Source organism: Hyperolius riggenbachi, chromosome 3 (assembly GCF_040937935.1).
Source record: "Hyperolius riggenbachi isolate aHypRig1 chromosome 3, aHypRig1.pri, whole genome shotgun sequence".
Lineage (NCBI taxonomy): Eukaryota > Metazoa > Chordata > Amphibia > Anura > Hyperoliidae > Hyperolius > Hyperolius riggenbachi.
In genome coordinates this window covers 320,348,222-320,375,126 of record NC_090648.1, presented here as the reverse complement: position 1 = coordinate 320,375,126, position 26,905 = coordinate 320,348,222, and positions in this window count along the sequence as shown.

The window sequence follows — 26,905 nt, the reverse complement described above, 5'->3', positions numbered from 1 at the left end:
TTATTTGAGGGTCAATAGATCACTGGAAGATCCAGTTGAAGGGAAATATTGTTGCATGGATAGCCATCTGTAAGCATTGCAAGGCTGGTGGCCATTGGAAATCATAGATGGTTCTGCAGATTTACATTTATTAAAACCCGTCTGCTATTCAGAGACAAGTGTATGTTACCTCAAAGCATAGTGTTTTGGTTTGTTTTTGTTTTTTAAGTCTGGGACCATCATAGTGTTATTTATAGGTTATGGAATTAGCCAGCTGTTTTGCAGTCATGGATGCACAATCCAGTTTATTATTTTTATTATTATTTCTCTATTATTTCCAAACCACCTTTTATACTGATGCGGAATGAGATAAGAATCCAGAAGCAATAACCTGTGACAACTAAGTGACTTGCACTCTTGCCTTTTAGCACTAGTGCCAGGTCTGATTACTGGTCAGGACACTACCCACAAGGCATTTGTATGTTTTTCCCACATGTTTTTTGTTGCTTTTTTTCTGGGAGATATACCCAAAAATAATGATGGATTAATGGGTTTCTCCCAGACTGGCCCTAGACTACAGAGGGGACATCAAACTACCTCTTACATAGAGCATGCCAAACTCTCAACCTGGAACACAAGAGTGACCCTAGTAAGTTGTTTCAGAGGGTGCCAGTAGTTATCATTAATCACATTCAAATATGCCAACATTTACTGGAATTGATAACAGTAGTCGATGTACTGAAAACAGTATTATCCTAGCAAGGTAGAAACATAGAAAGAAAACTTTTAGACAAACTTCTGGAAACTTTGAAAGAATGGCATATCTAACACTATTCTTCTAGCACAGTAGATAACTCAAAAGACAACTTCTAGAGAAACTTCTATCAAGTTTGAAAATGACTTGTAGCAACATTAAAAAGAATAAAATATTACAGCTTCCATACGTTGTATTTGTTTGTGTAGCTATGGGGTCTTTTGAAACTTTGGGGGCCATTTGATCAGGTAGTGGCATAATGCTTTTTCCTCATACTATCAGGTCCGGCCTGCATTTCTAATTGCCGGGTCGGTCAGCTGGTTCCCGTCGCTGCCTAACTCGGTTTCTTATCCAGAAATGGGGGCCTTTACTAGCATTTACCGGCATCACTATCTGTCTATCTGACTACTGTATTTCAAATTGCATGTGTTTGTGTGTCTTTACTCTGTCTATGCCATGTGTACCAAAAATAATTCTGATTATGGCTCTTTCTGTACTTGGCGAATTAAAACTGATTCTGATTCTGATATCAGTCTTACTTTCTCCTGGGCACCAGAGGTGGGGAAGAGCCCCTTGCCATCAACAATGCCTCAAGGGTGTTTTGCCAGCCCCACCTCCTTGCAAGGTAGACCCTATGTTAAAGGCCACATAGGCTGGTATTGTTCAGAGCCCCATGTTCACAAATTCCACTTTTCTGGACATCCCCAGCCTGCGAAGTGGATAAAGGGGTGAGTTGGGTTTGAGAGCACCAACCAAACCTACTTTTTTCCTGTACAATATTTTTCCCTCTAAGTCTGAATTTTCACAAACTGTGCCCAGTACTTAATAATAAATATATACTGAGCTGCGCTCCCACAGTTCCTATAAAAATAAAACCACAATACACATAGCGTGATCCTGTATTAAAATAATCACTAGCACCCTGGTGAACAGTGAAAAAGTGCAGCACTCGTACCTCCTCTCCCCAATAAAGATTGCGCTCACCGGATTGACACCACCTCAAACATCAGGTGGATCTAGCGTGTATATATGAATCATCCATTGGCACTGTAGGCTCTTCTATATTTCTTTAATACTCCAATAAAAGCATTGTAACATAAAACACACAAACAAAAAAACCATCATAGCGTAACTCTGTATGATCAGAGAAAGCTTGCCTGCGCGTATATTGCGCACTCACGTATGTCGTCTTGTTGTATTGCACATCACAAACATCCTAGTAGCGGGGTTTGTCCTGGCAGCAAGATGAGGAGTCACGGTGTCCCGTATCCCCCTAGCTCTTTCCGGCCACCCGGATCTCGCTCCCACACTTCCTCCGCAACTGTGAATTCACCCGACTCTCGGTGAGTCTGATTGGACAAAACGCGTAGGGTGGAGCTATGGCCGGTGATTCTGACGTCACTGCTACTGAGAGAGTCGGGTGAATTCACAGTTGCGGAGGAAGTGTGGGAGCGAGATCTAGCCACCCTAGCCACCCTAGTCTGCACCAAACACACTGATCCTGCCCCCCCTTCCCTTACACTGATCCTGCCCCCCCTTCCCTCTGATCGCCCACAGTACCCCTCAGACCCCCCTGCCCACCCCTCAGACCCCTGTTTACACCCAATCACTCCCCTAATCACCCATCAATCACTCCCTGTCACTATCTGTCAACGCTATTTTTTAGGTTTAGGTCCTAACTTCCCCCTGGGGGCTCCTGATCACCCCACCCCTCAGATTCTCCCCAGCCCGCCCCCCCCCCCCTGTGTACTGTATGCATCTATCCCCCCTGTAATAACCCACTGATCACCTGTCATTCACCTGTTATTCACCCATCAATCACCCCCTGTCACTGCCACCCATCAATCAGCCCCTAACCTGCCCCTTGCGGGCAATCTGATCACCCACCCACACCTTTTTTTACATCAAAATATCTCTCTGTACTGAATCATAAAACGTAACTTTTATTAGGGGTCAACAAAAATAAAAGAATCTGGCTGAAAAATACATTAAATATACTTGCAAGTAATGCTCTGCCTACTTAGTCAGCATATATAAGGATAATGGGATTATCCAAGGCCCTGTAGCAAAACTAGTTAAATCTAAAATTACATAACCCCCACCAAACAACCCGACATGTTTCACTTCTAACTGAAGCTTTTTCAAGGGAAAAGTGCTAAGAAAGTGCAATTAGTGATAAGGTGTAATAGTACATTGTAAAACAAGTATAGATATTAGCCGATAGGCTTATAACATTGTAGCAGCCAGAATCACCCACCCACACCATCAGATCGCCTGCAGACCCGACGTCAGATCACCTCCCAAGTGCATTGTTTACATCTGTTCTCTCTTCTAAACACCCACTAATTACCCATCAATCACCCCCTATCACCACTTGTCACTGTTACCCATCAGATTAGACCCTAATCTGCCCCTTGTGGGAACCCAATCAACCACCCACACGCTCAGATTGCCCTCAGACCCCCCCTTATCAATTTGCCAGTGCATTATTTACATCTGTTCTTCCCTGTAATAACCCACTGATCACCTGTCAATCACCCATCAATCACCCTCTGTCACTGCCACCCATCAATCAGCCCCTAACCTGCCCCTTGCGGGCAATCTGATCACCCACTCACACCATCAGAACGCCCGCAGACCCGACGTCAGATCACCTCCCAAGTGCATTATTTACATCTGTTCTCTCCTCTAAACACCCACTAATTACCTATCAATCACCCATCAATCACCCCCTATCACCACCTGTCACTGTTACCCATCAGATTAGACCCTAATCTGCCCCTTGCGAGCACCCAATCAACCACCCACACGCTCAGATTGCCCTCAGACCCCCCCTTATCAATTCACCAGTGCATTATTTACATCTGTTCTTCCCTGTAATAACCCACTGATCACCTGTCAATCACCTGTCAATCACCCATCAATCACCCCCTGTCACCCCCTGTCACTGCCACCCATCAATCAGCCCCTAACCTGCCCCTTGCGGGCAATCTGATCACCCACCCACACCATCAGATCGCCTGCAGACCCGACGTCAGATCACCTCCCAAGTGCATTGTTTACATCTGTTCTCTCCTCTAAACACCCACTAATTACCCATCAATCACCCATCAATCACGCCCTATCACCACCTGTCACTGTTGCCCATCAGATTAGACCCTAATCTGCCCCTTGTGGGCACCTAATCAACCGCCCACATGCTCAGATTGCCCTCAGACCCCCCCCCCTATCAATTCGCCAGTGCATTATTTACATCTGTTCTTCCCTGTAATAACCCACTGATCACCTGTTAATCACCTGTCAATCACCCATCAATCATCCCCTGTCACCCCCTGTTACTGCCACCCATCAATCAGCCCCTAACCTGCCCCTTGCGGGCAATCTGATCACCCACCCACACCATCAGATCGCCTGCAGACCCGACATCAGATCACCTCCCAAGTGCATTGTTTACATCTGTTCTCTCCTCTAAACACCCACTAATTACCCATCAATCACCCATCAATCACCCCCTGTCACCACCTGTCACTGCTACCCATCCGATCAGACTCCTATCTGCCCCTAGGGCACCCAATCACCCACCCACACCCTCAGAACGCCCCCAGTACTCAGGAGAAGTAGTATAATGTGTTTTGTGGTGTATTTTTACTCATACCCATGGTGGGTGGGAGAAATATCTCTGTAAATAGACAATTTTTTTATTTTTTTACACACAATTGTCCATTTACAGAGATATTTCTCCCACCTAGCATTGGTATGTGTAAAAATACACCCCAAAACACATTATACTTCTTCTGCTGAGTACAGCGATACCACATGTGTGACACTTTTTTGCAGTCTAGGTGCGCTAAGCGGCCCAACGTCCTATTCACAGGTCATTTTGAGGCATTTGTTTTCCAGACTACTCTTCACGGTTTAGGGCCCCTAAAATGCCAGGGCAGTGTAGGAACCCCACAAGTGACCCCATTTTAGAAAGAAGACACCCCAAGGTATTCCGTTAGTAGTATGGTGAGTTCATAGAAGTTTTTATTTTTTTGTCACAAGTTAGTGGAAAATGACACTTTGTCAAAAAAAACTATAAAAATCAATTTCCGCTAACTTGTGACAAAAAAATAAAATCTTCTATAAACTCACCATACTACTAATGGAATACCTTGGGGTGTCTTCTTTCTAAAATGGGGTCACTTGTGGGGTTCCTATACTGCCCTGGCATTTTAGGGGCCCTAAACCATGAGGAGTAGTCTAGAAACCAAATGCCTCTAAATGACCTGTGAAATCCTAAAGGTACTCATAGGATGTTGGGCCCCTTAGCGCAGTTAGGGTGCAAAAAAGTGCCACACATGTGGTATCGCCATACTCAAGAGAAGTAGTATAATGTGTTTTGTGGTGTATTTTTACACATACCCATGCTGGGTGGGAGAAATATCTCTGTAAATAGACAATTGTGTGTAAAAAATCTAAAAATTGTCATTTACAGAAATATTTCTCCCACCCATCATGGGTATATGTAACAATAAACCACAAAACACATTATACTACTTCTCCTGAGTACGGTGGTACCACATGTGTGGCACTTTTTTGCACCCTAACTGCGCTAAGGGGCCCAAAGTCCAATGAGTACCTTTAGGATTTCACAGGTCATTTTGAGAAATTTGGTTTCAAGACTACTCCTCACGGTTTAGGGCCCCTAAAATGCCAGGGCAGTATAGGAACCCCACAAGTGACCCCATTTTAGAAAGAAGACACCCCAAGGTATTCCATTAGGGGTATAGTGAGTTCATAGAAGATTTTATTTTTTGTCACAAGTTAGCGGAAATTGATTTTTATTGTTGTTTTTTTTCACAAAGTGTTAATTTCCGCTAACTTGTGACAAAAAAAAAAATCTTCTATGAACTCACCATACTCCTAACAGAATACCTTGTGGTGTTGTCTTTATAAAATAGGGTCACTTGTGGGGTTCCTGAACTGCCCTGGCATTTTAGGGGCCCTAAACCGTGAGGCGTAGTCTTGAAACCAAATGTCTCAAAACGACCTGTGAAATCCTAAAGGTACTCATTGGACTTTGGGCCCCTAAGCGCAGTTAGGGTGCAAAAAAGTGCCACACATGTGGTATCACTGTATAATGTATAATGTATTTCGGGGTGTATTTTTACACATACCCATGCTGGGTGGGAGAAATATCTCTGTAAATGACAATTTTTTTATTTTTTTACACACATAGACATGTAAATAGACAATTGTGTTTAAAAAAAATCAAAACATTGTCATTTACAGAGATATTTATTCCACCCAGCATGGGTATGTGTAAAAATACACCCCAAAACACATTATACTACTTCTGCTGAGTACAGCAATACCACATGTGTGGCACTTTTTTGCAGCCTAACTGCGGTAAGAGGCCCAAATTCCAATGAACACCTTTAGGCTTTACAGGGGTGCCTACAATTTAGCACCCCCCAAAATGCCAGGACAGTAAACACACCCCACAAATGACCCCATTTTAGAAAGTAGACACTTCAAGGTATTCAGAGAGGGGCATGGTGAGTCCGTGACTGATTTCATTTTTTTTGTCACAAGTTAGCAGAAATGAAAACTTTTTTTTTTTGTTAAAGTGTCATTTTCCGCTAACTTGTGACAGAAAATAAAATCTTCTATGAACTCACGATGCCTCTCAGTAAATACTTTGGGATGTCTTCTTTCCAAAATGGGGTCATTTGGGGGGTATTTATACTATCCTGGAATTTTAGCACCTCATGAAACATGACAGATGCTCAGAAAAGTCAGAGATGCTTCAAAATGGGAAAATTCACTTTTTGCACCATAGCTTGTAAACGCTATAACTTTTACCCAAACCAATAAATATGCACTGAATGTGTTTTTTTTTTTTAATCAAAGACATGTAGCACAATAAATTTGGACAAAAATGTATACAGAAATTTTACTTTATTTGCCAAATTTTATCACAGAAAGTTAAAAAAAAATCATTTTTTTTACAAAATTCATGTCTTTTTTGATGAATATAATAAAAACTAAAAATCGCAGAAGCAATCAAATAGCACCAAAAGAAAGCTGTATTAGTGACAAGAAAAGGAGGGAAAATTCATTTAGATAGTAGGTTGTATAACCGAGCAATAAACCGTTAAATCTGCAGTGGTCTGAATGGAAAAAAAGGCTCTGGTCCTTAAGGAGTAGAAAGACTGTGGTCCTCAAGTGGTTAAAGAGACACTGAAGCGAAAAAAAATTATGATATAATGAATTGGTTGTATTGTAGTATGGTTAATTAGTAGAACATTGGAAGCAAAAATAAATATTCTCATTATTTTATTTTCAGTTTTACAGCTTTTTTATAACATTACATCATTCTCTAATACTTGCAATTTACACACTACTCAGCATTCTAAATGTTTTTACTGAACAGGCAGTGAACTTTTGACCTGTCCTGAACTGTTCTCTGCAAAAGAAAAAAAACAACAACAATACAGTTGAGATAAAAAAAACATCAGAAGTCAGAGCTCTGCGACTTTGAAAGTCTAGAGCTCAATGGCTATTTGCATAGATAACAACTGGAGTTTCTTAACTCTTCCTGTACTGGAAACAAATACTAGACTTATGTCTCTGCTCCTAATGCTTTATTTCTTAGCTGTACTACACAACTAATTCATTATATCATAATTTTTTTTGCTTCAGTGTCTCTTTAACATATTACAAGGCATTGCATTGCAGGGCACCTACACATTTACTCAATACAGAATGCAAGCAGCTTGTCCATCAGGCAGTGTAATGCCTGGTGACAAATAGGAAACTGCACTCACTTGCGTTGTCTCCCTATTAATTTATTGCCGCACCATAGTAAGTTGTAGCATCTGCACACTGCTGTTACTTGCAATGCCATGGGCTTGTAAATTGGTGAATAGTGTGTTTTTTTTATGCCTTCTCTTTTCAGTTGTATATTTTACAAGGATACCGTATAACAATGATATTGGCAGTTATAGGCGTAAGTGTTAGGAGGCCGTCGGTGAGTTGGCCGCAGGGCTCTCGCTCTGTCGCTAAACTCTCCAGCAGTGTGAAATACTATTCCCCCTCAGAGTTGTAGCAACTCGGAGGGACATGTAATTCAGGGTCTGGGGATCACCAGATCCCTGAATTACTCTAGCACGGAGCGCACATCGCTGCTATGACGGCCCGGCTTCATTGCTCGGTGCTAAGCGCCGTGCGCCAAAGTTACCTGCTTCAAATTATAGGCCTTATCTAATGCCCAAATTAACTGTCAAAAACGTATACATACATGAAATATTTTTCTTTGAAAAAAAAATATTTTAGTTTAGATATGAATAGAAAAGGTTGTGTTAAAAAGGTAATTTTTGCAAAATAGAAAATTGAAATAAATATCAATGACTCTCCTCCTGAAAGACCTACAGTTGTCTGCTCACTCCCTGCCAGTCTGAACCACTCCCTGCTTAGTCATGTGTCTTGTTAAATGCAGTGATGCCTCCTTCCTCACTGATAGCCTAGCATGACTGCAGGTCCCTTGTAGGGCATGGCTTCTTTAGAAAGGAACTGTCAGGAAGTGGAAATTGCTGAGGATCTATGAACTAGTGGAGCTTGCATTTTTTTATTAATTTTCAAAACTGCAATTTTTATTATTCTCTTTTTTTTGTTACAAAACCTTTTAGGTATACAGTAATTCATTTACAGTAAAATTCTACTAAAACCACATAAACAGTGGGCCTGTGTCCATTGTCTAGGCTTTCAGCAATTTGGCTTACACAGTTTGGCATATTAGCAGAGTTCTGGCCTCTTTAGAGAAATGTAATAGGATTTCTTCTGTACAGACTGCACTATTTTAGCTAATCATTCTAATGTAGCAAATTGTTTGTGAAATGTTTATATTTTTTTGTAAAGCAGTAACACTGAAATTTCCAGGCAATGAAGAAAGGGCTGTAGAATGTTTTGTTCTTGGACAGAGCTTGTTCCTCTTGCCAGCAGAAGATTGTGATCTAGTTCAGCAGCATGTTCTGCGTTTTAATGCCCAGCAGGTTGCTCTGAATCGCAATGACGCATGACACATTTCTGGCACTGACTGACGGAGAGCTTTTTAAATTTCATTAATTGTTCATATTATGTGAAATTTGCACATTATGACCACCACATTTCATATTATTGGTTATATGGGTTAAGGATGCAAGTACAGTACTTTTCTGTATAAGGGTGTGTTCAATCTAAGGCAGGGGTGTAAAACTCAAATACAAAGTGGGCCGAAATTGTACACTGGGACCTAGTCACGGGCCATCCTCAATGTCTACTGGCCACCTTCCTCCCTTATAAAGTTACCTGGTGTCTAATGGAGCCCCTCCAACCCCTATACAATTCCCTAGTGTCTAGTGGTCCTCCCTCCCCTATACAGTTCCCTGGTGTTTAATGCTTTCCTCCTACCTTCCCCATAAAGTTTCCCTGGTGTTCTAGGGCTTCACTTCCAATATAGCTTCCCTGATTGTCTAGAGTGGGCCAAACATAATGGAAACTGAGGAATCCACTTAAGGGCCAATTTAATGGCTCTGAGGGCAAGATTTGGCCCATGGGCCGGAGTTTGACATGTATTCTTCATGGGTTGCATATGCACTAAACTGTTGTAAGCAGCAGGGCTGTGGAGTCGGAGTTGGAGCCGGAGTCAAGGAGTCAGAGTTGGAGCAATTTTGGGTACCTGGAGTCGGATGTTTCATAAACTGAGGAGTCGGAGCCGGGAGTCAGAGTCTGATGATTTTTGTACCAAATCCACAGCCCCAGTAAGTATTTGACTAAGGAGTCAGAGTCAAGGAGTCAGATTCTGAGCCATTTAGGGAACCTGGAGTCTGAGTTGGAGTCGCTGGTTTCAGAAACTGAGGAGTCAGAGTTGGAGTCGGATGATTTTTTTGTGTACCGACTCCACAGCCCTGGTAAGCAGAATTACATGTGTTAAGTCTTACACAGGATGAATAGAATGTAATGCATTACATATTTTCACACCTTGGGCTTGATTCACTAAAGGGTGCTAACACAGTTAGCACGCCTAAAAGCTTTGCACGTGCAAACTAGGGTGCTAAGTAGTTTGCACGGCAAAGCTGTTACTGTTAGCGTGCTATTTTAGAGCGTGTAAAAGTTTGCGCGCATAAAGTTTTACGCGCACTACTTCATGTGCAAAATCAGCGGCTTCGCGTGCAAAGTATGCTTATCATACTACTTAGCACGCGAAGCAGCTGATTTTGCACGCAAAGTAACTTTACGTGCACTAAACTTTACGCGTGCAAACGTACGCGCCCAGTAGCACGCGAAGAGGCAGTTTGCACATGATAAGCAGCTTTTCACTGGCGTGCTAACAGTTAGCACTCTTTTGTGAATCAAGCCCCTTATCAATAAAATGCCTTTTAAGCCATCAGCAAGCAAGAAAATACTAAATAATAATAAATAATGTTGGCAGTACTTTTTCACCTGCATTTTGGTACATTGTTAACTGCAGAGTGCTGAAAAGTTATTCTAAACAGAAGATGAAAAACTATCTCCTAGGAGACAAAGTGAATTGGATCGGGCCCTATCTGCATATTATGCCCACGTTACAAACCAGAAGATGCTATTTGAAATCTGTTGCAATGTGCCGCATAAGCATCACAACGAACTCAATGTGAACTTCCCCTTATTTTTTCAGTTGAAAAGTCTCCACGATTTCTAAAAAGTAGCTCATTTGACAAAATCAGAGCATATCTATTTGATGTCCAAGCTGAGATAACATGGCAGTCATTGCTTCTGTGGTAAATTTTCACATTTTTTACAATATCCATTTATAAATTATTTGGTCAGTGTTCACCCATTGTAAAATCTTTCCTCTCCCTTATTTACTTTCTGAAATTTACCATAGGCGGCTACACCTTTAGTACTGGCAAGTGATCTCTGCGGAATGTTCGTTTACTGGGAGTTCTAAAGCTAGTATAAAAACATAGCTGGTGTCCCAGAATGCTCGGAGGGACAGGGACTGCATAATAAAGAGCCTAGGATGAGCCTCATTGGGAGGATGGGGTTACATACAATACATAGCAATATATAGCTACAGCTGAATGAAAAAAAATCAGTTTAACTTACCTGGGGCTTCCACCAGCCCCCTGCAGCCGCCCTGTGCCTGCGTCATCACTAAGCGATCCTCCACTCCCCCGCAGCAACACAGTCAGTCGATGACCACTCGTACTGCTCATATGCAGGATGCTTCTGGCGATGGGAGCGCGATGGAGGATGCATGGGGCCAGGACTGCGCAGGCTCAATGGGCTGTGTTGCTGAAAATGACACTGTGTTGCTGCAGGGAGGGGACCGGAGGATCGGTTTGTAATGCTACGGTCACAGGGTGGCTGCAGGGGGCCAAAAGAAGCCCCAGGTAAGTTAAACTGGATTTTTTTTTCACTTTAGGTTTCCTTTAAAAAATGAAAGCAGAGTTGAGAATATTAAAACATCTGATGTATTTTGAATTAAAAAATATATATATCCAATAAAATATTGAGTAGACATATAAAATGTTTATACAAAACAAAAAACAAATTGCATGCACATCTCCTATTAGTCTTTATTTTTTTTCACCACCATATTACCACACTGTCCACCGTATGAACTCGGATATTGTCGCCATAGCAGCAGGCATCTTGGGAAAGTGACTGTGTGGAACTGTGACTGTCCGTTACTCTTTCCATGCACATACCCTAACCCTATTAATTCACATAAAGCGCAATTTTAGTGTTACCGTTTTAATTTGCTGATTATGTTTCAAGCTAATAAATAAAATTAACAGTAAGTAACCGATTCCCATCTGTGATAATCTTTAACTGTTTTCCTTGATTGATATGTTTCTTACAAGTATGGCTCACATTTGTTTTCCAAATAGGTCTGTTCTCACTTTGGAATCACTATTTCAGCTTTTATCTATTTATGGCAAGAATGACATGTACAGTGGGATGCAAAAGTTTGGGCAATGTTGTTAATTGTCAGGATTTTCCTGTATAAATCATTGGTTGTTACGATAAAAAATGTAAGTTAAATATATCATATAGGAGACACACACAGTGATATTTGAGAAGTGAAATGAAGTTTATTGCATTTACAGAAAGTGTGCAATAATTGTTTAAATAAAATTAGGCAGGTGTATAAATTTGGGCACTGTTGTCTTTTTATTGATTCCAAAATATTTAGAACTAATTATTGGAACACAAATTGGCTTGGTAAGCTCAGTGACCCCTGATCTACATACACAGGTGAATCCAATTATAAGAAAGAGAATTTAAGGGGGTCAATTGTAAGTTTCCCTCCTCTGTTAAATTTCTCTGAAAAGTAGCAACATGGGGATCTCAAAACAACTCTCAAATGACCTGAAGACAAAGATTGTTAACCATCGTGGTTTAGGGGAAGGATACAAAAAGCTGTCTTAGAGATTTCAGCTGTCTGTTTCCACAGTTAGGAACATATTGAGGAAATGGAAGACCACAGGTTCAGTTCAAGTTAAGGCTCGAAGTGGCAGACCAAGAAAAATCTTGCAACACCAGGTTTTGGATAGGCACACCTGACGAGGGATAGTTGGGTGCTCAGCCTTGATGCAGAAGCAACATCAATTCGGTATAAACAATGCAAGTTCAGCTGTCACACCAGTATCAATATTCCAAGCAGTTTTATTGTATGCACAACATGACAATTGTTTCGGGGCCACGGAGGGTCCCCTTGATCAGATAAAGTGCAGACAGGTCTTTTTGCTTGGCAAAAAAAATCTTTCCTAAGGTAATTTTATTTTACTCTTCAGACACACTATGCAGTCAGTGGATGCAGTAGCAGGTTCTCCAGTGTGATGGCACGGCCAGCGGATGGGCCCGGACGCTGTGATCTGCCTTGTGGCAGCTGGCAAGCTGCAGTGTGAAGATGCCCAGTAATCAGCTGAGTACCTAATATGTTTGGTATAAATATAATGCCTGTCATGTTGTTTCTGTGTACCTATTGCTATTTATCCCTAGGCTCCAAATCCTGTGTACCTCCAACCCAACCCCTATGAACCTCCACCCTCACCCCTGTGCACCTCCACCCACATTCCTGTGTACCCACTGCTTTTTATCCCTAGGCTCCAAATTCTGTGCACCTCCAACTCCACCCACATTCCTACCCACTGCTTTTTATCCCTAGGCTCCAAATTCTGTGCACCTCCAACTCCACCCGCATTCCTGTGTACCCACTGCTTTTTATCCCTAGGCTCCATATTCTGTGCACCTCCAACTCCACCCACATTCTTGTGTACCCACTGCTTTTTATCCCTAGGCTCCATATTTTGTGCACCTCCAACTCCACCCACATTCCTGTGTACCCACTGCTTTTTATCCCTAGGCTCCATATACTGTGCACCGCCAACTCCACCCCCATTCCTGTGTACCTACTGTTCTTTATCCGTGGGCTCCGTATCCTGTGTACCTCCAGCTCCACCCCTTTTCCTATGTACCTACTCTTCTTTATCTGTTAGCCCAGCTGCGTACCTACCATAAGGCTGCAGGTGCTCACAGCAATGGGTGTAGCCATGGCTAGGGGTGCCACTGTGGTGCTCAGTTACTGTGTTCTTCCACCTGGGACCTTATATAGTTTGGGCAACATTCAGGAAAATAGCAACAGGCAGTGCAGGGAACTGTACTACCTACTGCACTAGATGTAGCACCCCTCCCTCTTCCTGTCCCGTGGGCAATGTGTCTCCTTGCTCTCTGCACAAAGTCTGCAGTGAGTGAATGTGCAGAGCAGCAGGGTGAGTAGAGAGAATGATTGCTGTGCTGCAGCTGGGACATTAGCAGGGAGAGGTGGCAGGATGTGTTTAATGCTTCAGAAGTTGCCTGTCATTAGTAGCCATGTGCACTGACTGCTGTAATACCAGAGTGCCCTAAGCTTTTGATTATTTAGCCTGATCAGAGTAATTAATCAGTAATGCAGGGCAGTCTGTTGCAGAAGCCAGTGATACAGATGCCACAGCCAACTTCTGTATTGAGCACAGATGCAAGCTCCAGGCAATTTAGATTAGCTTGATTGCAGGTAATCTTATCTATTTTCCCAGCTCCCCCTCCCACCCTGTTATCTTCCCTATGACCCTTTCCTCTTTTCGGATCTTAGTGGCTTTTTTTTTACAGCATGTCACCACCAAACAGCACTGGGGATGTCTGCAGTCCTTTTGAGAGGTCTTCCTGCCATTTCTCCTGTCCCACCAGCCTCTCTGTCATGTGTCTCTACCTTTTTATGCCCCCCCCTCCTCATATTCTTCCCCCTCTTTCGTATGTCCCCTTTTCTGACTGTCCTCAGAGGAGCTCATGATCTAAACATACCATAGTCATAGTCTAATGTCCTAACATATATATTGTGTATTTACAGTATATAGCACTGACATCTTTTGCAGCACTGTATAGAGTACAGCGTTTCATAACTACCGTATTAACTCCGTACACATACTGATGACTTATTTTCCCCCCAAATAAATCCCCAAAATCTCGGTGCCCCAAACCATCAACCCTCCCTCAAAAAAAAAAGATTGTTTTTTTGGGGGCGTGGAAGGTGTTTGTAAATAATCAGCACCGGGTGTCGAATTCCCTAGATACGCCACTGCGTAGGCCTCAAATCCTGTGTACCTCCAACCCTTACTCTTTGTATCTTCAACTCCACTTACATTCCTGTGTATCCACTGCTCTCTATCCTTAGGCTCTAAATCCAGTGTACCTTCCTGTGTACTTACTGCTCTTTATCACGCAAGCATTAGTGTGCCCTGTAGATTTAATAAAACGGTTTGTTTTTATAAGACACAGGAGTTGAGTGGACCTTTATTGTGTTTGTATTGGAGGTGCTTCTTGTCCTGCTCCACCTGGCCTTGTACACACCACTGCTGTACTATATCAAGGGGTTGCGTGGATTTTCATTTCTTTTGCTTTAGCTATTATTTACCAATAATTATTTGTCCTGTGCAATGCTACTATTCCCTCCCAACACCCCAGTAACTGTAGCTGTAAGTGCAGTTTTTGTTTAACACAGTTTTATGAATCCTTTTGCCTGGAGTGCTTCTATAGACATCGTGAGATTTTACAGCTAGTGGTGAAAGTCAGAAAATGGGTAATTGGTATGTACAGTTATATGTCTTCTATTTAATTGCCAGCATTTGTCAAATCAATTTGTCTATAAATCTGTTATGTTTTAATTAAAAAAACAAATAATACAGATGTTTGTATTCTTAATTGGACCTTGGACTTTTTTTTTTCGATTGGATAACCATCAGTCATGCAAATAAATTCAGCTAGTTGATATCTGTTCTGCAGGTACAGGTCTGTTTCAATGAGGGAACACACATCATGTGATGTAAACAAGCGTCACTGAATGTTAATGTGTACAAACCAGTTTCTGCTATTGCCGGTCACTCAGGAATCTTGAAAATATCTTCTCACTGTTTGGGACCAGTCAGATGCAAATCCTGTTTTGGGCAGAGAGATCTACTAATAGGTAGTCATTACTGCTTCAGTTATTAAAAATACTTTATAAAATTGTAGTCCTGCCCATCTTCCTTTGTTTTTAAAAAATATTTTAAAGGGAATATACAGTGTTTTACTTATTAATACATTTTCTTTTGAGGTTTAATTCTTGGTTTGACTAGCAATATATGTTATTATCTTGCTTTATTTTCTTTATTGTTGTGCAACTTTCACAATATTGTTTTATAGATAGGCACTGAGCACTGATATGCTGATACCAGGTAAGGACCCACAACATCCCCCAGACAGCCTAATTTTTGTGTGACATGGTTTCCACAAAAAAGTTTGTGTTGGTGATGTTACTTGATTGAGATATTGCTGACATGATTATACTATGTTATTTATGCAGGGTTTACTATCTGTACATTCATGCTAGAGATCTCTAGTTTTACCATATCCCAATCTTCCATGAAACGTGGACTGCTGAGACAAGACGGGTGGGTTTCTTCCAGTCTTGCTCTCTGGTTCCAGTGAGACTGTAGCCACTACTGTGTCTGAATAGTGTACTGGTTAAAGAACAAGTGACATCCATGCTAACCTAGAAATAAAAAACACATATATAAGTAGATAAATACTAGTTCTACTTACATAACATGTATTGCACTGTCCATATTATGACTCCTGTGAACTTTATAATGGAAAAGCAGAGAATCCAGTTTCCATCTTGGTTACCTTTGACCTCCTGACATAATTTCCTCCCTCACTCTTTTTTTCTCCTCTTGCTAATTGTGTAATCGTTACTTGCCCTCCTCCCAGAGTCTTCAGACACTCCCACTGAGGTCTATACTAGGAAGTGCACTGTATTATGTAATTAGAAGGAGGGGGAAATAAACAGAAGAGGAGGAATATATTATAGATAAAAAGACCCTCCAGCATGCAACTGTTTGGCAATGGAAATTAAAGGGCCAGTGCTCCTAAGGTAAGTGATAACTCCAAACCATAACAGCAGAAAAAGTTTTGAATGCAGGATTAGCATCTTTATCACTTAGTACACTCAGACCAGTTGCTGCTGATATTTGGTTTTTATGGTGACAATCCCACTTTAAGGGCTCTGCCTCTGACACAGGAGACTGGGTTTAAATCTCGGCTTTGCCTGTTCAGTAAGCTGCACATATTCAGTAAGGAGTTTCTTGGGCAAGTCTCCCTTACACTGCTACTGCCTACTAAGTGGTGTGCTCTAGTGGCTGCCTCGCAAGTGCTTTATTCCGACAGGATAAAGGCGCTTTACAAATACTTGAATTCTTCTTATTATTATTATTACTGCCTTGGCGCTCTGTTCTTTTCTGTTTTGAGTGGAATCTCACATGGTTCAATATGTTTAACATTCAGAGATGGGGTTTTTTTTCACCACAATTATAAAGAACAGTTATCGGATTTGCCACAGCCATTCTGTTAACTTAAAGCAGTTTGGCCAATGTCCTATTTTTACAATGTTCTCAGTAAACTGAGTTAACATTTTGAGAGAACAGCTACAGAAGTATTCAAATTAGAATGTCTTCCACCAACAATCATGCAATGATTGAAATCACTGAGAACTAATGTTTTGCCCCAATCTGGTGTTTGATGTATGCTTTAACTTAAGTTCCAGTTTTTAGCAATATCTGCATAGTATTATGCACTGCATTGCTATCACATTACATATGCCATGGGGAGAGGTGTGTCAAATCCAGAGCAATATTGGAACAAGACAAATGCAACAAATCTGCAGGCTTTTCTTGCGAGAGCAGGTCGCAGGTCCTTCCTTGCCAAACTGGTGTCCCATTGTGGCTCTGGAAAAAATGATTGTAGAACATGGGCAGCGATATTTGCATCATGATCCTACTAGCCACATTCCTCCCAAGCACGATCTGCCACTAACAGGCCTCCATGGAGTTTAAATCCCTCTAGCAGTTGCTATGGTTGTTATTGTGACCCCCATGTACAGTGCTGCCCATAATGATTCATATCCCTGGCAAATTTTGACTTAAAGTTACTTTTATTCAACCAGCAAGCAATTTTTTGACAAGAAATTACAGATGTCTCCCAAAAGATAATAAGACAATGTACAAGAGGCATTATTGTGGAAAAAAACATCTCTCAGCTTTTATTTACATTTGAGCAAAAAGTGTCCAGTCCAAAATTATTCATACCCTTCACAAACTGTCACAGTCTGTGGGAAAATCCAAAGTTCTATGCCATTCCATAGTCCAAGCTGTTCTAAAGCATCCTAATTACCACGATTAATTGGGAACAACTGTTTTAATCAACTCAGCATTTGAAAAACATTAGCTCTCTGCAGTTGGCTTGTGGACAGTCATGGCTAAGACAAAGGAGCTCAGTGAGGACCTGTGGCTGCGCATTGTAGCTGCTCACCAGCCAGGAAAGGGCTACAAGGCCATTTCTAAATGTTTTCAAGTTCCAGTGGCTACAGTGCAAAGTATTATTAAAAAATACAAAATTTTCCGCACTGTGGAAAATCTCAGAGGACGTGGTGGGAAGCCAAAAGTGACACCTGTGCTGGCCAGGAGGCTAGGGAGAGAGGTGAAAAAGAATCCAAGGATCACCTGGTGACTCTGGGCTCTGCTGGAGGCAATGTCTCAAGGCAGACAATCCAACAGACAGTGCACACTGCTGGGTTCCACAGATGCAGACCGAGGAGGACGCCCTTTCTCCAGATAAAGCATACGAAAAATCTCACTTAGCCTTTACAAATGCTCATCTGGACAAATAAGGAGACTTCTAGTCTTTTATGGTATGGTCAGATGAAACAAAAATGTATTTGTTTGATCACAATGATGTTTCCTTTATTTGGCGTAAAAAAGGAGAAGCCTTCAACCCAAAGAACATCATGCCCACTGTCAAACATGGTGGTAGGAACCTAATGCGTTGGGAGTGTTTTTCAGCCAATGGACCAGGGAACCTAATCACAGTAAACGGCACCATGAAAAAAGCCCAATACATGAGGATTCTCAACAACAACATCAGGCAATCTCCAGAGAGACTTGGCCTTGGGCACCAGTGGACATTTCAGCATGACAATTACCAAAAACACACAGCAAAAGTGGTGAAGAAATAATTAGCAGACAACAACATTAACATTTTGGAGTGGCCCAGCCAGAGTCCTGACGTGAATCCAATTGAGAATCTGTGGATGGAGCTAAAGATCAGACAGTCCAACCTGAAAGATTTGGAGCTCATTGCTAAAAGATGAATGGGCAAAAATACCTGAAAAAAAAGCTGGTCTGCAATTATAGGAAGCATTTGATTGCTATAATAGCCAGTAAAGGCTTTTCTATTGATTATTGAGAAGAGTATAAATAATTTTGGACTGGACACTTTTTGCGCAAATGTAAATAAAAGCTGAGAAATTTTTTTGCCACAATAATGCCTCTTGTACATCATCTTATTATCTTTTGGCAGACACCTATGTCATCTCCCGTCAAAAAATTACTTGCTGGTTGAATAAAAGTAACTTTAAGTCAATATTTGCCAGGGGTATGAATAATTATGGGCAGCACTGTATATGGTCGCTCACATTGAAAACCACAGAATTCCACTTCCTTCGAGGCCCATGCAAAAAAATATAACCAGCTTACAAAAAGGCATCAGAGTAATTCTGTCTTTATCGAGGTTGACATTGTTTATACTGGAGAAAAACCAAGAGAAAAGACACATTGTGAATGCATATGAATCTTATCTTTTCAAGGACAAAGAAGAAAGCTCTGATTGTTTAGAAGACCTTGTATATTTGGTTAGAACATATGGCCATGTAGAATTGCATTATTAAAATCAAATTCCTCCCTCTCCGCTAGTTGGAATTCCTAGTAACATGCGGCTGAGAAAAGATTAGTATTGCTACTTTCTAAACAGACTTGAAAATGTTTTTAAATTGTTACAACGTGTTGATAATCTCAATTATATATTTGGCTTTGAACATGAAGATAGAAGATGGTAAAATACAAACACAAAAGGCAACGATGAGTGTGAATTTTACATTTTCATGACAACAGTATATTTAACATACAAAGCTGGATGAACTAGGAAAATATAAACAATTTAAATATAAACTTCAGGCACACTTTTTTAAATAAGCTTTAGCTGAGAAGTGTAATAAACATTCATGAATTACATCTGTTTTTTTTAAGAAGCCATCAGTGTTTCATGAGATAGTTGAAAAAAAAGCCAACAGCGGTGTCAATTATTCATGCCTTTCCTCAGTGTCTGAGGTTAGCTCAAAGTAAACCTGAAAGGGAAATAAAACGACTGTATTGATTATCCATAACCCTAATCCAAAATAGGACATTTCTGGAATTCCATAGTCTTATTATTATAATTAATTTATTATTGTTATTATTGATTTATAAAGCACCTACATATTCTGTGGTGCTGTAAAAAGTAAGAAACAAATATGGGGTACCTAATAATACAGACACGGTATACACCGAATATAGACACTGGGGCAGAATACAGAATTGGAAATTATATTGACAAATGTAACATGAGGAATAAAATGTATATCAAATTGCAAAACAAAATCAATAACAAATTCCAAGACCCAAAAGAGTGGAGGAGCCTTGCCCTTGTGAGTTTACAATCTAGAGTAATTATAAATAAAGTTTAAAAAATCTACGATGAAAGTTTCAACTGCCTTGGGCTAATGACCACAGTTTATACAGCTCCCATACAGACACATTCTAACTATCGGAGTTTGTATCTGTTACCTGCAGTCTGTCACAGTCATGCAGGTGTTTAATGATCTCTAATTAGTTAATAGCGAGAGTTACCTTACAGAGCAACTGCAGACTAACTTCAGAGAAACTGGCATTTTTGGAGTCCTGGATTTCTATCTTTAGAGTGAGAAAAAAGAAGGAAACAAGCTAACTGTAAGTAGGATTGGAACTACATATATACAATTATTACATCATGGGGTCTATGTGCTAAATATTGGTAAAATGTATGTAGCAGACACACAAAAATGTTACCAGGCATTACACAAACTATGTAACATATGCTATGCAGTTTCTGTAACTCACTATTATTCACACTACACATGCATGCTTATATAATGCTCGCAATGCAGCAGTTTTCCAAGCTTTTTCTTTCTGTTGATGATTAATCCTATGCAGGGTTTTGTAGTCCATGGAACTTCCTCTACTTTCACCTTTGTTACTGCCTTAGATGTATTCCAGTATACTCTGGGTTTCAACTAGGTCAGTGGCTTTGACATTTCCCAGATACCACCTCTACTCTTTTCAGCTGGTCTTCAGTCTCAAGGTGTTAGATTTGGGGAGGAAACACCATGCACTGTGAGGACTTTCTGGGACTTTTAGCATGTAGAGTATATGCTCTCTATGCATTTATAAAAGAAGAATTGTTCAAGCATGCAGAGTTTCCCTAATTAACAATTAGTACAAAAACCAATAGGTGGTTGCTGCACACACATAGGCATGTAGCAGCCAAGTGAACGCAGCTTAAAATGATAGCTTATGCAGCATCTATTCTCTTTATGAAGCTGGTACTTATTTATCAAAGATTAAAAATTCCTAAGGTATTAATTTCTCACTGATAGTCAGCTTTACTGTGCACATAGCCAAGCTATTTTTGTTGTATTTATCAATGTCACAGTTGCTGTATGTAAAGGGAAAGCATTAATGTGTCACAGTAATTGTGTGCAATTAAAGGCACTTAACCTTAATTATGTACATTTAATTTCACATAACCATGGACCAGTTCCCCTTCCGCTAAGCCAACCTTGCCACGTATTTGGTAACAATTGGTTTATGCCTTGCGATGGGGGGAAGTAGTAGATCCTAAGCTTTGCAAAGGTCAATACTATGGTGCACTAGACTATTCCGGCATCCCCCTGCCCTTCTTGGGATGCTCAGTAAGTTTGAGTGTTGTTAATTATTATTTGTTAATTATAATTATTATTATTATTATTATTATTGAAACTTGGCTTCAGAAATGCACAAATGACATCAGAGACCATTTATGGTCACCAAGGTATCCTTATGCCAAGTTCAAGATAACCCAGTACCAGGATTATCATCAATTGCAAGTGGACCACTGAAAAGTGTAGATGAGTCTGCCACTGAAACCTGCAATCAAAATATACAGATTACAAGTGAAGATAGAAGATGGCATATGAAGATGCAGGATTTCAGATATCTGAAAGTAGATGTGAATTTCATTGTGGGTATTTAGATCTCATTTGTTTTGAACCCTTTAAGAGCCACATTTGGTAAACTGTATGTGTGCTGCAGGACCACATTTTTTTCCGTGTTTGTAAAATTATTTATTTTTACTCAGGGGTCTAGTCCTGGGAAAAGAGGTGAGGGGAATCACACCAACCATGAGCACCCCCCCTCCCCCGCGCACCGGACTTGAAAATGGGCGTGATTATGCAACCGAATGTAAGCGTGGTCATGGGTGGGGCCAAATACATATGACCTTAGCAGTGCTGTAAAAGGTCTGCCGGGGAAGTTTGAGCTCTGCCATGTTGTTTCCCCTCAAAATACATGTAATCTGACAGCATTTCATCAAAAATACAAGTAATCTGGCAGATGTTCTTCCAAAATACAGATAATGTGGAAGTAGTTCCACAAAAAATAGATGTAATCTGGCAGCGGCGGTTCCCCCAACATACACATAATCTGGCAGCGGTTCCTCAAAATACACTTAATATGGCAGCAGCGGTTCCCCAAAAATACAGATAATCTGGCAGCAGTTCTTTCAAAAAAGGTGCCCCCAGTATAAGTAGCCAGGTCTATAGGTTTCCCCAGCTTAGACAGCCAGGTTTATAGGTGTCCCCAGAATAGGTAGCCAGGTCTGTAGGTGTCCCCAGAATAGGTAGGCAGGTCTTTAAGTGTCCCCAGAATAAGTAGCTAGGTCTATAGGTTTCCCCAGTTTAGATAGCAAGGTATATGGGTGTCCCCAGAATAGGTAGCCAGGTCTATAGGTGTCCCCAGAATAGGTAGCCAGGTCTTTAGGTGTCCCCAGAATAGGTAGCCAGGTCTTTAGGTGACCCCAGTTCAGTTAGCCAGGTCTATGGGTGTCCCCAGAATAGATAGTCCAGTCTTTAGGTGTCCCCAGTTTCGTTAGACAGGTCTATAGGTGTCCCCAGAATAGGTAGCCAGGTCTATAGGTATCCCCAGAATAGGTAGGCAGGTCTTAAGGTGTCCCCAGTTCAGTTAGCCAGGTCTATGGGTGTCCCCAGAATAGGTAGCCCAGTTTTTAGGTGTCCACAGTTCAGTTAGACAGGTCTATAGGTGTCCCCAGAATAGGTAGCCAGGTCTATAGGTATCTCCAGAATAGGTAGCCAGGTCTTAAGGTGTCCCTAGTTCAGTTACAGGGTCTATAGGTGTCACCAGAATAGTGTAGTGGCCCCAGAAGGAGAGGTGGCAGCGCAGTGAAGGGGGAACAGTGTGCACAGCGGCAGGGAAGGGTGGACGTCTCCCCCCTTCCCTCACCTGGGGCTCCCCCTTCCTCGCTCCTCTCTCCAGAACTAAGCTTTGTGGCTGGCAGTGGGCGGAGAACAACTTACCTCTTCCCTCTTTCTGGTACGAGAGGGAGCTCTGCATTACACTAGTCTGGTCTGGTCTAGACCAGACCTTGGATTAAGGCAGAGGTAAGTCCTTCCCACTGCCAGCTGCGCACAAAACCTAGTTCTGGAGGGGGAAACTCACCCCAGGTGAGGGAAGGGGGGAGATGTCCCCCCTTCCCTTCCGCTGTGCCCACTGCTCCCCCTTCACTGCGCTGCCACCCCTCCTGCTCTTTACGGATGCTGCTGAATTCCTTATGGAGTTCACCGGCAGCTACTGGAAACCTGGAAAGCATGTGTCCTGCTAGGGTGGATGACATCCACCCTCTAAAAAAAGTAGATGGATATCAACCACCCGCGTTCAGGCAGGACTCGATCACTGTTTTTACTGCAGAGAGCAGTTTTAAGCAGTTTGCTTATCTCTGGTCTTTGGCAGAGGCAAGGATCTCCCTGTGCCTGTGTCTTCACTCCGCCCCCTCCTTTTCTACAGAAGTAACTCAGCTGTTGCCAGGCCAGTGTCTATTAAGCAGAGGGAGGGGGGCAGAGTGATGATAAAAGTACAGGGAGATTCTTACCTTTGCCAATAACAAGAGATAAGCAAGCTTCTACTGCTTTCTGAGTGAAAATAAACATTGCTACACCTAGGGAATACTCGGGAATGCTTTCAAATGTTATTTTATGTAACTAAGAGTAGTTACAGAAATTTTAGTTTTGGGAGTATAATCCCACTTTAGAGGACACTTGTATCTTTTCAATAGAAATTATTTAATTAGGTGTTGTTTTACATTGATTTTCACTATGTAGATGGGTTTGAGTGCTTCTCATGTCATTTTGGTATCTACATTTATAATTTACCGTAATAACACAAAAAACCCTACTTGACTTGTGCTAAATTAAATGTGCTTAATTTATGCTATGCACAGTTAATTGTACATGATTAATGATGATCATAATGTGTCATTTTGTTTTCATGAATATTTGCATAATCTTTGCCATTATTATTCTGATTGTAATTACAATTTCAAGGACAATATTTATTCTGAGTAATTTCTATTACAAGGTGAAATTACGTTCATAGAATCCACTAACGTATTTTCACCTAACTTGCAAAAGTAGGTGTGCAGTGAGTGGGCCACATTTCTACTGAGTGGTAATGAGCGAATATGACCATTTTTACATCACCAACATTTTTTGGAAAATGCCACATTTTTTTGCACAGCTGAGAATATTTGCCAAAATATATGGCATGAGAAGAGGTGTCTATGGACATGAGAAAGCATGTCATCGCCAATGCATTGAAGTATAATTTTGACCAAGTGCACTGATGTTTATTGCCATTTGCATGAGAAAACACATTTTGGCCAAATGCATTGAAATCTATGGCACGAGATAACACACTTTAGCCAAATGCATTGCATTCTATGGACATGAGAAAACATATTTTCAAAAAAGGTCAAGTTTTTGTGAAAATGTCTATCTTGTGAAAATCCATAATATTTTCACGAAATTACAAGTCACTGCAAAATTGCATGTTGTAACTATGATTAAGGCTGGTTTCACAGTGGGACGTTACAGGCGCACGTTAGAGCAGCCTGTAACGCACCCCACCGCACAGCAATGAAAAATCAATGGGCTGTTCACAGTGCCCACGTTGCGTTACTCAGTAACGCTGCGCCACAACCGAACGTACTGCATGCAGTACTTTATAAGCGGCAGAACCGCGTTAGACTGCTTGCACATGCGCTGTAATGTTGGGGAGGAGCGGAGAGCGGCCAAGCACATGGCTAATTAATATTCACTGCACTCAGTGACGTGCAGTGTTTACTTCCTGGAGTGGCCGCTCTGTGCGGCGATTGGCCGGGCGGGACCACGTGATGCCGCATGCGTCCAAGAGTGCGCATCACGGCATCACGGACGCCAGAGTGAGCTGCACAACGCGGCTTACTCTGACGTCCACATTAGAGAGCACCAAGCATTGCGTTTGGGGCACGTTATGCGACCATAACGTCCCCTAAAACGCAACGTCCTGGTGTGAAACCAGCCTTAGTGTGGAATTAATTTTGCTAAAGTTTGAGATTTTGCTTTGCAATTTTGCATTTTCATTGCGAATTATGCTGCAAAATTGCTACTGTGTGAAAATTAAGCTGATCCCTAAACATGATGAACACAATTCATTACTGTCACCACTTTGCATTTCACACATGGGGAAAGTGTTTAGTGCCACAACTACGAAAACAGCTTGCACATACATGCAGGAAATATGAGGATGGAATGTAATGAGGAATTTTTTTGTAATTTATAAATATGCAACTTGCTCCCTACAAGAAGCTCCCTGTGCATATACGGGTCTGGGGTGTCATTGTTGACGGATCACACTTTGTATAGCTGACAACTGGCTGAAACAAATTAAACAAAAAAGCACGCTCTAGGAACAGTCGTGTTTTCCTTCCATCAGTAAGCATGTGCTTACATAAAACAGGCTCAACAACAGCATATGCCTTTTTAGGAATTTTTATAGAAATATGAAGGCGTAAATCCCCTGAAAACACTTCTATTCATATGCTGAGGCTGGATATTTGCCAGCTTCATATAATCATTAAAGGTACTTATATTCGGCAGACTTCAGCAGGTCATTTAAAACTCACATTTCTTTTTTTAATTTGCCAGTGATGTAGAAGAGGAGGCATCATCTGCTGTTTTTCAGCACCTTCCATGAGTGATGCATGCCAGTTTGGTTACTACTGAGAACATTCTGTACGTGACTGGAGAATACTTTCACATATCAGATAATCTCATCTTTATTTACTTTTCAACGAAGCTCAATTAAATGACTATGAATGCATTTCCAATAAATGCAACTTAACCCTTAGGCTGCTGCGGACACCCATAGGTGTTCTGTGTTTTCGAATCCATACGCCACGGACGTATAAAGGTATATTACTACAAATCTACTTTGCCTGCCTGCAGCGGACATCTATAGGCATTTTTTGTTTTGCAATATTCCTTTGCCACAGATGTCTAAAAGATGCTTTGTACAAAGTTTAGGCTCAGTGCCAGTTTTCTACGTTACTTGAAATATGCAAATAATTCTAAGGTGATGCAGAATTATGCAAATGTTACTGCAAATCTATGCAGCTTGAAAATGGACCAATCATGTGCTTTCACTGCAAAATTTGATTAGTCCACTTGACAATATATTTTCATACTAATTAGCAAAATTCTGTATCATAATAATTAGCATAGTTCTCAATCATGTCAAATGTATTTGCTCCTCAATGACATCCCTACCGACTAACGTGGACCTTGTACATATAGATTTGGGCAAGACATTTAACCTATTTTGGTTCCTGGACGTAGTTTCTACGTCCAGGAACCATGCGCGCTACCGCGCGCTCACGCGGCCGATCGTGCGCGTGCACGCGCACCCTCGGCCGCGGATTCGGTAGCCAAGGAATCAATGTATCGGGCTATGGAGCCCGATCATTGATTCCTCTCCCCCGCTGAAAAAGCGACAGCTTCTCTCGGAAGCTGCGCCTTTTCTGGCCGTTCCCTTCCCGATGTGTCACTCTAAGCGCGTGCTAAGCTTAGAGTGACGTCATGTAAACAAACTCATGGCTGCCATCTTGTGGCCAAAAAGTAATACTACACCTGAAAAAAAAAAAAAAAGAATTAACACACATTTACATTATAAATCTATTGTTTACCTCCCACCCTCCCAAAAGTACCCAAATAAAATGTTTACTATAAAAAAAAAATCCATCACAATAGAAAAAAAAAACATGTAAACATTTACCTAAGGGTCTAAACTTTTTAAATATCAATGTAAAGATGAAATATTTCTATTTTTTTTTATTTTAAACTTGTAAATAGTGATAGATGCAAAATGGAAAAAATGCACCTTTATTTCCAAATAAAATATTGTCGCCATACATTCTGATAGGGACATAATTTTAACGGTGTAATAACCGGGACATATGGGCAAATACAATACGGGAGTTTTAATTATGGAGGCATGTATTATTTTAAAACTATAATGGCTGAAAACTGAGAAATAATGAATTTTTCCATTTTTTTCTTATTCTTCCTGTTTAAATGCATTTATAGTAAAGTGGCTC